This window comes from Castor canadensis, chromosome 1 (genome assembly GCF_047511655.1).
Source record: "Castor canadensis chromosome 1, mCasCan1.hap1v2, whole genome shotgun sequence".
Lineage (NCBI taxonomy): Eukaryota > Metazoa > Chordata > Mammalia > Rodentia > Castoridae > Castor > Castor canadensis.
The window spans coordinates 200,641,401-200,651,554 of record NC_133386.1 but is presented as its reverse complement, the minus strand read 5'-3'; positions in this window follow the sequence as shown (position 1 = coordinate 200,651,554).

Sequence of the window (10,154 nt, the reverse complement as noted above, 5' to 3'; positions counted from 1 at the left end):
GCCCTGGCCCCTTCTGTGCTTCCTAGCTGCAATGAAGTGAACATTTGCCTTTGCCGTACATTCCCACTATAATGTTATACCTCCCCACAGCCCCAAAGCAAAGGAGCCAACTGACCATGATCTGAAAGCTTTGAAATCATCAGCCCAAACCTTTCCTCATAAGTTTATTACCTCAGGTATTTTGTCCAGAAAGTTGATTAACACAGATACTGAATTGTGATTACTCACAATTCAGTATCTGCTTATAAGAACTGAAGCAACAAGGTGCATTTCTTCATAGGGATGGATGAGAACTCAGTATAGGGAGGAACCAGGGGGGGTCATGGAGTATCAGAACCTCTTCAGTGCTAATGAGCCTTTCAGGATTGATGCAGCACAGAGACCAACAGCCTTGTGGCTATGATATGCCTAGATAGTGACACCTATCAGAAGGGCAGCTTTGGTGTCTCAGGGAGCCCAGTCTGGCCCAAAACAGCAGGAACAGGTTTACTACCATCTCAGCTCAGGAGGATAGAGTAAGAAGTTTATGTCTCAATCAAATGCAGATGACGAGAGTTCTGGTCTTCCATATCTTTGTGTCACAAGGGGAAGTGTCCAAGGAAGCCATGACATTTTTCCAGGGGAAAGAGGAAGACACTACTTCGTTACTGCTTATAGGTCATTGGTAAAGTATCCTCTTGGGGGTGCACACTCAGGATTACTACTGGACAAGGCTGGGCTGAGGAGGACTGGACTGGGGGAGGCTCAGTACAGTTTATCCTTCAAGAACACACACCTGGGTCTACACGAGGAGTGCGGCAGGTATATGAAGTTAAGAAAAGTGTGGAAAGAAAAGGCACATATGGTATTATTGCTCTGCCAGTCTCTAAATGTAGGAAAAGTCAAGAGTAGACTTACAAGTTGCAGAGTGAAGAGTTCATTGATTTAACTAACTGTCAAATCTTTTTTTTTTATTATTATTATTCATATGTGCATACAAGGCTTGGGTCATTTCTCCCCCCTGCCCCCACCCCCTCCCTTACCACCCACTCCACCCCCTCCCTCTCCCCCCCTCAATACCCAGCAGAAACTATTTTGCCCTTATTTCTAATTTTGTTGAAGAGAGAGTATAAGCCATAATAGGAAGGAACAAGGGTTTTTGCTGGTTGAGATAAGGATAGCTATATAACTGTCAAATCTTGAAGTGGAAACCATATAGATGGATTTAGGGCTTCATGACATCAGCTTTATAGTAACAAACTGGTCAGTGATTACTGTGGAAAAGGCAGTGAGATTGAGTGGGTAGGCATGGCACACGACCACAGCAAACCTCATGGTCTTAGATCTCTACTCTTTTTTCTTCTGTTCAGATTCCTGGCTGGGAGTCAGAGAAATTTCATAGTTAATGAGATACTTGGGAAGAACTAACAGAAGCCCTCACCCATAGGTTATTCCATAAGAAATGTGTGTTTTGGGATTGACAGTTTTCATGATTTCAGTGCAGCCCAGTCTATAGAACACCTACTTCTGTAGGTCAGGCTCCCTATGAAACAGACTCTGAGACTAAGGTTTGTGGGAGAACATTTACTAGTGGACCAGGGGAAGCAGGATTAGGCAGAGAGAGAGAGAGAGAACTTGAATGGTAAAGCAGTCACAGCAAGGACCTAAGTCAACCTACATGGATCTCTGGAGCTGTGTTATCCTGAATTGAGGCCAGAAGGACAGTCCATGAATTAGTCTGTTGATACATGATGTCAAGGAAAAAGGAGTCACCTTCCCATGGAGGACTTGGTTGAGAGCTGTCAGTCATCCCTTTTAGCAGTTGGATGAATTTATCCTTCAGTCCTAAAGGCATGGGAAGCAGGCGGTATACCTCATATGTAGGCAGCATACAACAGTGTCTACTGTACCTATCATTCTCTGGTGTTGTGGTAGTTTCTGGGGATTCAAAGATGAAAAAGGCTTCCACAAGAGGGAAAGCGGTGGTATTATTACCTGCTCTCCACTTACATTTTCAATGTTCTTCTGTAGGCAAATAGGAAAATAATTTCCCTTTTTTGGATATTTGGAATTTGCTCAGCAGTGTAGACATGGCAGAAAAAGACAGCCACATGAATTTCTGGGTAGTTATTATGATCCTGCATAGAAGGGGGAGAGAAACAGTTTCTTCTTTCCTATTCCTGAATTTCACACAATATATATCTTCATGCATCAGTATACTGGTGCCTCTAATCACCGTTCATATGTTCACACATGAATGATAAACACTTGGAGCTTTCTATCAATTATTTTGTGCCCACCAGACTAACGATACTGTCCACAGATGGCGTGGGATTCACCATATGACAGAGTTCTTGAAATCAATGTCGATGTAAAATGCAATATTAAGTGATAGCAAAGATGTGCTAACTTGAAGCCTACAGATATAGTATTAAAACCAAACAATATTACATAAATTATTTAAAACTTAAGCAACATATTTTTTCAAGTTGGAGAATTTTATCACTTGAACAATTTAAGGTCACTGATAAATGGTGATGGCAAAATGGAGAGCTTCTTTTAGTAAATTTTATTATTGGTTTAAAATTTTCTACATAAATGTACCTCTTTGAAGGTACTGAGTAGGAGAATCCAGTCTTTCTATTTGGGATGATTCAGTATAAATCTGACCAAAGTTCTTTACCACCTCCTGCTCCTCTTTCCTCTGAGACACTTTTTCCTTAGCTAGGATGACTAGGTAAATGAGATTTCTTCATCTTTCTAACACCTGGACAAAGATTTTTGAGCCCAAAGTCAAACATTTGCTTGTGCACTTGGACAGTTTCCCCTCCCATGACATGTGGATTTCTGTTTAGGTTTAATGATTCACTTCTGGCTACCTGACCTGGGCAGAAAATGAGGCACTTTGGGTAGTGAAAGAGGGCACTCTGTTATAATCAAGCCCAGATATAAACTAGCTTCATTCTGGGAAAACTGGGATATGTGCTCACTGTGGGGATGAAATTAAATGAAGAGAGGTAGGGAAAGAGGCAGAGGGGGAGGGAGAGGGAGAGAAGGAAGAGTTATCAGTTAATATTTAAAAATATTATCTTGTTCCATGTAAAAACTTGACAATAAAACACCAAAGGTCTTTTTTGTTGATGATACAGTTTTAGCATTCTTTGTATTATTTTAGATTATGCTCTTTTTCTCTGCAATAAATTTAGGGTCTTCTGGCTTAAGCCAAATTAGCACCCAATTGGACATTAAGAATGTCTGATGATTGTCTTTTTTCCTCAGCGACAATTTTCTGAGAGCTTCTGAATTTTTTCTTTTTATCTTTTTAAACTAAATACCACTACTTTCATTTTTACATCATTTTCCAATCACTTTGTAAAATTATCTGCTGGCTTTACTGACATTGCTCAGAAATATCACTAGCTATTCTTTGACAAATCAGTCCCTGTATTACCCAATTCAGGGCCTACTAAGAAGTTGCCCTTGGTGTAAAGCTACTGGATTACAAATTCCAACATTTGTCATTCAGAGAATTTGTTCTTGTGCCCTAACTTGAGATTATACTTGTGTTATATTTTCCCTCCCTCCCTTTTTTTCTTTTTTTGGTGGTGCTGGAGTTTGAACTCAGGGCCGCATGCTTGCTAGGCAGGCACTCTTATTACTTGAGCCACTCCACCAGCCCTGTTTTGTATTGGACATTTTCAAGATAGGGACTCAGGCAAACTATTTGCCTGGCTGGCTTTGAATTGCTATCCTCCCGATCTCTGCCTTCTGAATATCTAAGATTATAGGCATGAGCAACTTTTTATTTATTTATGTATGTTACTTTTAATTGGAGCATAATTGTACCAATTTATGGAGTTCAATGTGATGCTCCCATACATGTATGTAATATGTAATGGTCAAATCAGGATAATCAGCATATCCATTGCTTTTTATGGTGAAACATTAAAAATCCTTTCTTCTAGTTACTTTAAGTATATGGCACGTTATCATTGACTATAATCACCCTACTGCACAATAGAACACCTTAATTTATTCCTTCTAACTGTAACTTTGTACTTGTTGACCAATTGGTTCCCAACAAACTCCCATCCCTCCCATTCTTTTCTCTGTCCTTAGCTTCCTTTGGGGCCTCAGATTCTGCTGTTTTAGAAGGTGATTGCCGGGGTTGAGGATTTAGCTCAGTGGAAGAGCTCTTGTCTGGCAAGTGCAAGGCCCTGAGTTCAGTCCCCAGCACCGAAAAAAAAAAAAAAAAAAAAAAAGAAGGTGATTGCCTGTGTCTTTGAGGTGGTTCTAAGGTCTACTAAAATTTTAGGTTTAAGAATGGTCTGTATTTTAGGGCAGACCATTCCCAAAATAGCTTCCAGATTTAATGGACTCCATTAGCAGTTCTGTGGGATGTTGTAATATAGAGAAGGTAGAAATTATTTATATAGATAAGAGCAAAGTATAAAAAATGTCAAACTCTGCCATACAGGTAAAGATGATGGATGATGCTATCAAAATGAAATTGTTAGTCTGGTGGAAGTAAAATAATTGATAGGTAGCTTCAAGTGTTTATCATTCATGTGTGAACATGTGAATGTTGATTTGGAGGCACCAATGTACTGATTCATGAAGATATGATTAATGAAAACTGGTAGCTGGTAATCTGTTGATTTGCATTCATCTTAAAGGGGGAGGATATAGATTAGAGAAGTTTTAGCTAAATTAAACTTGTACTGCTAGTTTAAACGATTAACAGGGACTGTGGCACTCAGGGAGGCATGGTCTTTTTCTAGCAAAAGATAACACAAACATGGATACATTTTTCTCCACTGTCAACATTCTATTCCACAGTCTTGTTGGATAAGGTGTGATAACCACTCTGTTTACTTCCTGCTGAAGGTGGGCAAAAGAGGAGTAATCACAGAATGGAACTGCTTAACCTCCAGCTGGAGAAATTCGAGGGTCTGAAGGTACTAGCAAGCCATCATATAAATCCTGAACAAATGTTTATGTACTTTGGTTCTAATTTTATAATCTGTTTCTCTCCTTTATAATTTTGCCACTTACACTTTGTGGTATGTCAGCATCTTTTAAAGTGCTTTACAGTCAAGTTTAATTCCTGTTCAGGTGAACTCTTGCTATAACATCAGTATTTCACTGGATTCCAGTTAGCATTCATTATGAATTAGGATACTTCGCAGAGGAACTGCGACAATTATATGGTGTAATTTTCTATTTCTTTCCAACCAAATTAGCCCTTCCTATATAACAAATGTTGTTAAACACTGGGGTTATAGTTGTGAGCCAGGTTAAGCATAAGTCATCATTCCCTTCTCTTCTTTCTTCTCCTATTCCTTCATTTTTCTGGCAGTGCTAGGGTTTGAACTCAGGACTTTGTACTTGCTAGGAGGTGTTCTACCACTTGAGCCATGTTGTCAGTCCTTTTTGCTTTGTAGTGTTTCTCTCTTATGTCCAGCTGGCCTAGACCACAATCTTCCTATTTATGCTTCCTGCCTAGCTGGGATGCCAAGTGCACACTACCATGTCAACTTTTTATTTTATTTATTTTTTTATTGTTTTATTATTCATATGTGCATACAAGGCTTGGGTCATTTCTCCCCCCTGCCCTACCCCCTCCCTTGCCACCCACTCCATCCCCTCCCTCCCCCCCCACCCCCTCGATACCCGGCAGAAACTATTTTGCCCTTATTTCTAATTTTGTTGTAGAGAGAGTATAAGCCATAATAGGAAGGAACAAGGGTTTTTGCTAGTTGAGATAAGGATAGCTATACAGGGAGTTGACTCACATTAATTTCCTGTGCGTGTGTGTTACCTTCTAGGTTAATTCTTTTTGATCTCACCTTTTCTCTAGTTCCTGGTCCCCTTCTCCTACTGGCCTCAGTTGCTTTTAAGGTATCTGCTTTAGTTTCTCTGCGTTAAGGGTAACAAATGCTAGCTAATTTTTTAGGTGTCTTACCTATCCTCACCCCTCCCTTGTGTTCTCTCGCTTTTATCATGTGCTCATAGTCCAATCCCCTTGTTGTGCTTGCCCTTGATCTAATGTCCACATATGAGGGAGAACATATGATTTTTGGTCTTTTGGGCCAGGCTAACCTCACTCAGAATGATGTTCTCCAATTCTATCCATTTACCAGCGAATGATAACATTTCATTCTTCTTCATGGCTGCATAAAATTCCATTGTGTATAGATACCACATTTTCTTAATCCATTCGTCAGTGGTGGGGCATCTTGGCTGTTTCCATAACTTGGCTGTTGTGAATAGTGCTGCAATAAACATGGATGTGCAGGTGCCTCTGGAGTAACAGTCTTTTGGGTATATCCCCAAGAGTGGTATTGCTGGATCAAATGGTAGATCGATGTCTAGCTTTTTAAGTAACCTCCAAATTTTTTTCCAGAGTGGTTGTACTCGTTTACATTCCCACCAACAGTTTAAGAGGGTTCCTTTTTCCCCGCATCCTCGCCAACACCTGTTGTTGGTGGTGTTGCTGATGATGGCTATTCTAACAGGGGTGAGGTGGAATCTTAGTGTGGTTTTAATTTGCATTTTTCCTTTATTGCTAGAGATGGTGAGCATTTTTTCATGTGTTTTTTGACCATGCCAACTTTTTATTGGTTGAGATGGGGTCTATAACTTTTTGTTTGGCTGGGGTTGAATACTAATTGTCCTGAGCACTACTTTCTGAGTAGGTAGTATTATAGGGGTAAGTCACCACACTTGGCATTGTCCCCTTCTTGGGAGCACAACCAAAGTCTGTTTTTGTGGGTATAGCTTAGGACTGAGATGGCTCCCATTTGGGATGGCCCATCTGCTTCCTGCTTCCTGTGTGGACTATCCCATTCCTACTAGCTGTACCACTTTATTAGGTCCTTCCTGTATGGTTTCCAGGTAGGATCTCAAAGGAGGTTATCCCTAAGTATTTGTTCACACCCAGTAAATCCATAGCTAAAGGGAAGACTGAGAAGGGGCCTAAATTGGGCATAAGTGTACTGAGGGGGCCATCTTCATTTAAACTTGTATGCTGTTTTTCTCAAGGCTGGTATTCCTGGTCAGACATGGGAGGTTTTAGCAAGCATGCGAGACGGTTACCTACCCATACTGTCATCAGGGAGAAAGGATAAATATGACTGGCCTGTGTTGCCCAGGCTTCACTTAAAAATAAGTACTTGAGGTCTTTTATTGGGGTGACATGGGAATCTGACAACCTTGTTGGAATGGACAAGTCAGTGGTACACACTTTACTCATATGGGTGGAGCACAGTTCTACTCTGACTAATTTGACAGAGAAATGGATTTGTTGAAGTACTCAAAATGATCTGATCCAGCTGTTGGTCTGTTCTTTTTCCTTCCAGATTTTTAGGAGAACGTGGTTGCCAGGGTGAAATAGATAGGATGACCTGTCATTGCAGTAGGCAAACCTATTGGAGGGAAACTCATGGATAGAAGTTAGTGTAGTCCCCAGGGTTTTTATACACCAAGTCACCTCCTGATCCTTTAATAAGTCAGCATGTTTTCCCCTATGGGGAGGGAGACCTATAGAAAACTCGTTGAGTGTTTCAGAAGAACTCAGTCTGAGCCAGCTTCAGTGAACCACCCTAATCTGTGGCAGGGCCTTATTCATAGTTAAGTTAGTTTCTTGACAGATTTTTAAAATAATTCATTTTCCAAGTCTTTTCTATTGATCAAGGCCTCCAAAAACAGTATAATTTACAAGTAATGTACAGTATTTTAGGCATCTATTGGGGAAAGTTGAGACAAATGGAGATCTATTGTCACTTTGAATTATGTTAGGCAAACCAAATCTTGGGATAATTAACTTTAAAAGTGCCTTTAAAAATTTATTTCTTTTTTTTTCTGTCAAATGTCTTAAAAAATTATTTTGTTAGCCCCTTGACAATTTTAGATGCTTTTTCAGAGTGAGTCAAGTAAGCCTCTATCCACCTAGAAAAGGTGACCACAAAAACTAACAGACATCTGTAATATCCTGGGGCTTAGGGCACTTAAGTGAAAGTAACTAGCCAGTCTTTGTTTGGGACATTCCCCTGAAACTGAACCCCTATTTGTGGAGGCCTGATGGCTGAACCACTCTTTGGATTTTTTTTTTTTGGCACAACCCAGACAGTTTTGAGTGGAACGTTGAATGACTCTTTGTAAATTGGGTTCCACAGTATACCTCTGTATCCCTTGGAGGGTGTCACCTCTCCCATCATGAGTGTTACATGTTTTTTAAGTCACAGCCTTTAGAGCCTCTGGGATCAGAATTATTCCCTGAGCATTGCATTTTCATCCGGGGACAGTTGGGTCAAAAGTGAAGCCTTATTCTTTAACCCTTTCTTTGTCTTTATCATGGCTAATATTGAGGTAAGTCAATTTGGGCAACCAGAGACCCAATTAGAGCTGCAAAGTCACTAATCATGGCAGCCTGCATGGTTGCTTTGTCAGCAAACTTGCTCCCTTTATTCAGCAGGGTCCCCTCTTGGTGGCCATGACAGTGTATTAGTGACACATGGAGAGGCTTGTGAACAGCATCTAGTAACTACAAGGTTTCAGGTTTGCATTTGATTTCTCAGTTATCTGCAGTAAGAATTCTTTCTTTTTGCATGGCCCCATGAGCGTGAGCTACCACAAAGCCCTTTTGTGAGCTAGTGTCCTCTTAGCTACTTTCCTTCACTTAGGAAGAGAGCTCTGGTAAGGGTAATGATTTTTGACTTCTGAGCCAAGCTTGTAAGAGGCAATGCTCTTTCTCCTAAGGGTTTCTCGTAAGGCTATTACAGCACACCCTGTCCAGGGCTTGATCCATAAAGCTGCTCCCAACTGTAAATAGTTCTAAATTGGGTCTGTACAAAGGCTGACAGAGAGATTCAACTAGTTGTAATACATTAATTCAATAATCTTCAGGCAATTGTGTTTGGGGTGGATATGCCAGAGGCCTCATTTGGGAGCAAGGTGACTGGATTCAGTGTGGAGGTAACCTACAATTTCACATTGGGATTGTCCAACAGGATCGCTTTGTATTTTCCCATTCTTTCTGAGGTGAGACAATAGCCTCCTTTTTTTCTAGTATGAAGAGAAATGAGGTTTGGCACATACATAGTCAAAGATTTTCCCCAGATGAATTTTTCTACTTTCTGTAGAATGTCACAAGTGGCTGCAACCGCTTGCAAGCAGGAGGCCATCCCTTAGCTATGTGATTCAGTTGTTTTAAAAAAAATTTCCCTGGATGTGGCACATTTCCCAAGGGCTGAGTTAAAACTTCAAATCTTTAATCTCCCTTACTAACACTTGTAGTCTTACTTTTTTGTGTTAAGTTAATTTTTTTGGATAGTACTAGGGCTTGAATTCATGGCCTTGCACTTGCTAGGCAAGCACTCTACCATTTGAGCCACTCTGCCAGGCTCTCCCTGCGTTAAATTTAGTCCTGCATGGGTTATGCTCTTACGAATGGAATTATCTTCTAATTTCTAAGTTATTTTCTATACTTAATGTCTAAATTTCTAATTTTCAGATGACTTATACCTAATAAATAGCTATACCATTTATTTTTGTGCGTTAATCTGGTATCTAAAGCCTTACTGGACATATTTAACATATTTACTAATTGCAATAGTTTGTAATTCTGTGTTTGTAGATTCCCTAGGATTTTCTATATACATTGATCAGAAGCGATGAGTGAACATTCTTGCCTTGCTCGTGATCTAGTAATTCACTATTAAATATGTTAGTAGTAACAAGATTTTTATGGATTTCCTTTCTCAGGTTAACAAAGATTTCTTTGCTTGATAGTTTTCTAAGAAAATTTTTACCATGAATGGCAAATTTTGTCAAATGCTTTTTCCTGGGGATATTTGGAGGATCATATGATTCAATCAAGCTAATTAACATATCCATCTATGCCCCCAAGTTCTATCCATGTTGTCACAGTGTTGGAATTTTCTTTTTTTGAAGGCTTTGTAGTACTTCATTATGTATACATACACTTTTTTTAATCCACTTACCTGTTGATGTACACTTAGGTTGCTTCCATATCTTGGTTACTGTGAAAAAGCTTAATTAACACTGGAATGCAGACATCCCTCTGACATACTAATTTCAATTCCTTTGCAATTGAACACTCATGAACCCGAGGAAGAAGTCTAAATGGAAAAGACAAAGGAAAACAGAAACTC